This window comes from Cupressus sempervirens, chromosome 4 (genome assembly GCF_028749045.1).
Source record: "Cupressus sempervirens isolate cs-2001-9-10 chromosome 4, ASM2874904v1, whole genome shotgun sequence".
Taxonomy (NCBI): domain Eukaryota; kingdom Viridiplantae; phylum Streptophyta; class Pinopsida; order Cupressales; family Cupressaceae; genus Cupressus; species Cupressus sempervirens.
Genome location: NC_143121.1, coordinates 17,922,900 through 17,928,899, shown reverse-complemented (window position 1 = coordinate 17,928,899; position 6,000 = coordinate 17,922,900). Strand labels below are relative to the sequence as shown.

The following is a 6,000-nucleotide window of genomic DNA, read 5'->3' as shown; positions in this document are numbered from 1 at the left end:
AATGGAAGACTTAGATGGATGACTTACCACTTTGAATTGAATATTATCATCTGACTCTAGGTTGAGCCACATATTTTCTTCTCTTTCTTGGCTCTTCATTAGTCTTCTTTGTGGCTTTATTCTTCTTTTCTACCTCTTCTTTAGCCTATTGGGTCATGTCTCTTGTGGTGGCTCAGGTAGTGGGCTTCTTTTCTATGGGCTTAGTCCTTTCTTTGCCTTGCATTGAGGAGCGGTTTGAGCTTTGGCCTTTCTTTTAGTGACTTTGGTTCTAATAGGTCTTCGTCAGCTTCTTCTTCCTCGGCACCTTCATCCTTGTCCTCAACTAGGCTTTGTGTCAATTGTAGAGGCCCTTGCTTTGGCTCTTCCTCTTCATTTTCACTATCATCTTCTTCCTCACCTGCTTCCTCCTTCTCTGCAGTGCTTGCTTCTCCAACTCCAATTTTTTCCTTGATTTTCTTCACGAGTTTCTCCTTCTTCTTTACTGCAATAGATATCTTTAGTTCTGTGACCACCCTAGATTTGACTATGTCATAGGTTCCAAAATGTTTTGTAGCCTTGTTAACTTCTTTTGCTAGTAAGGCTATTATTGCTGCTGAGGCTTGATCAACATCCAATTCATAACCTAATGGCCTAAGCCATCTTACTCTAAGGATGACTACTTAGATGTAAGTATAATCAATATCCACTAGAAAACAAATGTCTTTCTCATGTTGTTCAACTAGTGAGACTAGTATCCTCATCCTCTATTTCATGCACTTCTTGAAGTCCTTAGAATAACTAGTCATTTGGGAATCCAAATTTTCACCCATCTGCTTGATGAACTGATTGATTTTTTCAATAATTATTTTATTATGATCCCAATTCACCTTTCCTACTGAAGGGAATTCTTTCATGACATAGAAAAACATACAAACCAAAACTAATCCAAATTTACATTGAGCCCCCTTAGACTTCCTTATAGCTCCTAGATTCTCATTTATCTGTTGTAATATGTTCTATGCAAGGTCATATGTATGATCCTTTTTCACCAATTTATATGCCACATCCACTACTATACATGGTATACTATTTAATCTTCCAAACTGGTAGAACTTGCGGGATATGACTTTGACTGCAAAGTCCAATAAAGGTTCTATGATGGTGTTTATTTTCATTACCCTATTATTCCATTTAGCACTAGTATTTTTTTCTATGGCCTCTCTTTAGTCACTTCTCAGAGTCTTTGGCTCATCTAGGGTTGGAAAATTGGTAACCCTATGGACAATTTTCTTAGTAAACTTCATTGTCCCAGTTTCTAACAAAAAAGCTCCATCATGGATTTTGCTCAACACTATTCAAATCCATTCAATTTTGAGAATAGTAGGGAAAACTAGGGCTTTGGTCAAACCCTTCTTCTAAACTATGGAGAACTCATCTTTTAGTTTACCATTATAACATAGTTTATCAAAGGCATTAAATATTTACAAATCTCCTATGGCTCCAACTTCACAATTGTTACATTTTTGTACATCTTGAATCATGAAAAATTTATCAAATATGATGGATAGGGAACTAGATAGATCATTCTTATAGGAAACTTTAGGGATGGGATTAAATTTAGGCTATTTGACTTCATTACTAACTAGCAAGGTTTCATGACCTTTCTTCCCTTTGGTAGATTTAGATCCAGATGCCATCATTTACTGAACTAGGGTTTACTATTCAAATAAACTTTAGAAATTACGTAGCTTGGCACTTGAAAGAAATACCCATGAGTTGATGAGATCATGTTGAATGATGGTTGAAATTCATGCAAATCATTGTTTGGTTGCTATATGATTGCCTATTCACTCCGCTTGACTTTGCTCTATGTTTGAATGGGTCAAAAATGAATGATTTTCAACTTTATTAGGTTAAAAAACCTAGCATTTATTGCATTTGTGCTTACAACTGTACACTCGGAAATCAAAGGTTTCATCAACTCAGCATCCACTATGTTTCATCTACTTGGTAGCTACTATCACATTTCACTCAACATCAACTTAATTTTTCAGTTGCTTGAAAAACACTAACATGTCTTACTGAGCATCCACTAGACTGTTCAACTTGGCATATATTGGAGTTTTACTTGGCAACCAAAGGTAGCTTGGCATCATCTTCTAACTTTTAACTTTCCATCTTTTTGTTATGCAGATTTCAAAGTAGCACTTACATGTTCTTTTGGGACCGGTGTGTGATATATCTATGGATATATCAACTCCATGTACCTATTTTGTGCTTATTTGGATGAGGTGTGATCACTTGACCTCTTGGGTGAAGTGACCCATCCATTGTATGTGCTTGGTCCATCTCTCTTTTGCCATGTCTTCTTCATTTTTGCCCTAATATTTTCCACATCAACTTTTTCTTTTCTTTTATTGACTTCTATCTTGGGTGCCTTGGCCTTTGTTGGGAAATACCTAATAACATGTCCAGTTTTCAAGCAAGTGAAACAAGTGGTTTGGTTCAACCATCTGTTGTAATTCCCTTTGAAGTATGTTCTTATGCAGTTTTGAGGTACATGACCATATTCTTGATAGTAGTGACAAATTTTCCTTGTATTTTAGTCCCAATTACAGTGATGTGCATATTTTTTTCTCCTTGTTGGCTAATTAGGTGTCCACATAGGCTTTGATCTACATTCAAAATCTCTATGTCCATACTTTTTACAATTATAATACTGAACATCAATCCTTGGTGTTCTTATGGCTTTAGTCTTGCAATCTTGTGTTAGGTGTCCTTGCATGTTACACTTGTGACAATACCCTTTGCTTTTAGGTATATTCTACTTGTTGGTCTTTCTACTCCTATGTGCATTAGTAGTGTGCCCCCTTTTATTATAGAAATGAAAAGTGGGTTTGGAGTAATTACCTTTGTCACTCCTTTGTTCAACACTCTTTGATGTTTCACCTTCTTCAGTACTAGTGAATCCTAGTCCTGAAGTATCATTGGTTGATCTTGGTGATTTCAGCAACTATTTAAAGTGTTTGATGGATTCACTTGACTTGTTGAAGTTATCTTCTATCTCCTTTTCTCTTTTTAACACACTCTGCAATTGTTCATTATACATTTTTTGAGTATAGATCTCAATGTCTTGCATCTTTAGGTCATGATGAGCATTCATCATCTGACTAAGTGTATCCAACTACATGTTTGAAATCTTTGTGAGTTCTATAGACTTCTCCTCAAGTTTTTTTGCAAGACTTCTCTTGTCATCCTCAAGCATGGCTCTATCCTAAATTTCTCTTTTCTTTTGTTTAGTTATCTCACACAGCATCATGGCTTGTGATTCTTGTTCCATCTTAAGAGATCTTATCACATATGCCTGAGCCTTATTTTTCTCCATCAATTCTACTGTTGCTGCATCAAACTCCTTGAAATATCCATTAGAAAATGCATGTTTGGTGTCAATCTCCTTGTAATGTATATCATTCTTAGCTATGAATATGCCCTTCCTTCTTTTAAAGGATTTTCTTAGTTCCTCTCTAGCTTGTGTAGAGCAAGGTGCACATCAATCACTTGATTGTCTATGATCTTCCCAAGTTTGAAAACTTCCATCTTCTAATATTTTTCTCTAAGGTGTTAGGATTCTCCTTGAGAGAACTTAGCTTTGATACCAATTGTTGGAATGTTCAAATGGGAAGAGTACTTTTGGCAGGGAGGTGAATCAAAAGTAACAATTTTTTATCCTTTTAAATCCACATAGATAAAATTAAAATGCATGTAAGTAAACACATAAGTAAACAAGAAATGAAAGCATGCATCACCACATAACACTAGAGATTCGGTAACCCAAAAACCCTCCAAGAATAAGAAGGTAAAACTAGGGTGGGGATGACACCCACAAAAATCGTTGCAGTAATGAGTTCAATAACTTCTGATGGTTTGCCTTGTTAAAGGCTTTACACTATGTTAATAGTAACTGGGTTAAAGGATTTACAAAAACTTTACAAGAAGTGTTACCCTGTTAAAGGATTTACAAATAGGTTATTAAACCCACCTAATTTAATAGGACTTTCATCACCTTCTCCAAAGGTTCCTCTACCTAGCTGTTAAGCTAACCTATCAACATAGGATTTCAATTTCTAATGCAATGGTAAGAAATTATTAGAACATTTGACCTAATTAAAGGAAATCTCTAATTGCTAGATTTATGTACTATATCTACTCTTCTTTTTCTGATCCCTAGTAGATTTGATCTCTGTGTGTACCCCTTATTTTTTTCTAATGAACTAGATGTGTAGTTGTTATCCCTTTCACTAAGTCCTTGACACATCTTCTTGATTTCTCTATTCTACAATAATAACTTGACAATTCCACAATTCTAACAACCTCAACATGGTTTCATGGTCTCCTTATAAAGGAATTTTAGACTTAATATAATCACAATCATAAATTTCCTGCTCAAATCCTTGGTTCTCACCTATTGGTTGCATGTTGTCTCCAATTTTTTCGTTGGCTACATGTTGATTTCATAGGTAAGTGCAAAGATTCAATCTTATCCCCTTATCCATTTTTGAGTCATGCAAAAAATGGCTTTACATCTTAGTTTATGATGGCACAAAATCTTATGATGATCCTATGTTACTCGGCACATATTGCATTGTGATATGAATATCATGATTTAACTATGTGATTTTGAGTCAAACTCGTTAACCCACATTTCATGAGTAGTGATTCAACATGAATCCATCTCTCATGAGAATAAATGGAACACTTAACACTCATTGGATCTAGGTGATGCTCATAGGGGTGAAGCATCGAGACTTCTCGGGAGGTCAACCATCTCAGTACTACTCCAGCCTAAGCATGCTTAACTACAGAGTTTCCTCCATAGTTAAACCCAAAGCTTGCAACCCCATTTGCAAAACCTTCACCAATTATTGTGCCTTATGAACTATTCATTAGAAAGCTCCTTAAGCTCATCAATTGATAAGTAGGAGACAACTTCCATAGAAAAACATATTGCATTACTGATGCTCGACCTAAAATATTTCTGGATCACTCGACATCTACTATATTCCTGATTTTCTTGGCACTTGTTTAACTCTCTATTGCTCGACACGTGAATGTTCCTTGATCACTTGGCATCTATAAATTTATTTTACTTGGCACATGAACATTCCCAAGTCACTTGGCATATATTATGTTTTGAATTGCTTGGCATAGACTGTGACTAAGCACCTATTGAAATTTTTATTTGTCATACATTGTGTACTTGGCATATATAGTGAAAATGGTTAAGTGTGTTGACACTCAATTGTCAAAACCATTCATTTGACCAAGATAATGGAGTTCCAAAAAATTGAAGAGATGTAGGTGAAAAAATTATAGTTCTAAAAATTAAATGTACAGATCTGAAATGATCATACCAATTTTGCAAATCAGGCCTTTGTGTTGTCATTTTTCAAAAAAAAAAATTAACTCAATTTTGACTATGGCCTAATATAGGAAAATTTATAGTCAATTAACCAAATCAAAATTTTGAATGCAATGGTGAGGTCTTATTTGGCTCTAGACACACCCAATATCTACCCATTCTCTTGATCCAGATCGATGTGCTAAAGAAAGAATGGTCTTGAATGACTATGTGAAGAGAATCTCCCTGATCTCTGATACCATGTAAGAATTTTCCTTAGTGAAAAATTCACCCAAGATCAAGGAACTCAAGCATAAGTACAACAATAAACCAAAGAGTGTATGATTAGAATGAAGATATATTTTCATTCAATATTTAATTGGTATGAAATTATGCAAAAGTATATTAGGAGTGCCTATATATAAAGGCCTTTGGAATGCTTATAGAATGCATAAGAATTAGCAACCTGAAAAGTCATACAACCAAGTACATGTCCACTAGATGTGGGATATCCTCCATTAAGCATAGGAGTAAGTGTGATGATGAAAGGATAAGTGTACAATGGTGTAGCATGAAAAAAAATGTTGTAGACAACATGTACTAAAATGGGAGTGCGAGTAGCT

At 35.1% G+C, this 6,000-nt stretch overlaps 1 pseudogene; it reads right to left on the bottom strand.

Annotated features, from left to right (window-relative positions):
• Nucleotides 1–200: 200 nt before the first annotated feature.
• LOC149559701 (uncharacterized) overlaps nt 201–6,000 on the bottom strand; it is a 69,914-nt pseudogene continuing 64,114 nt past the window's right edge.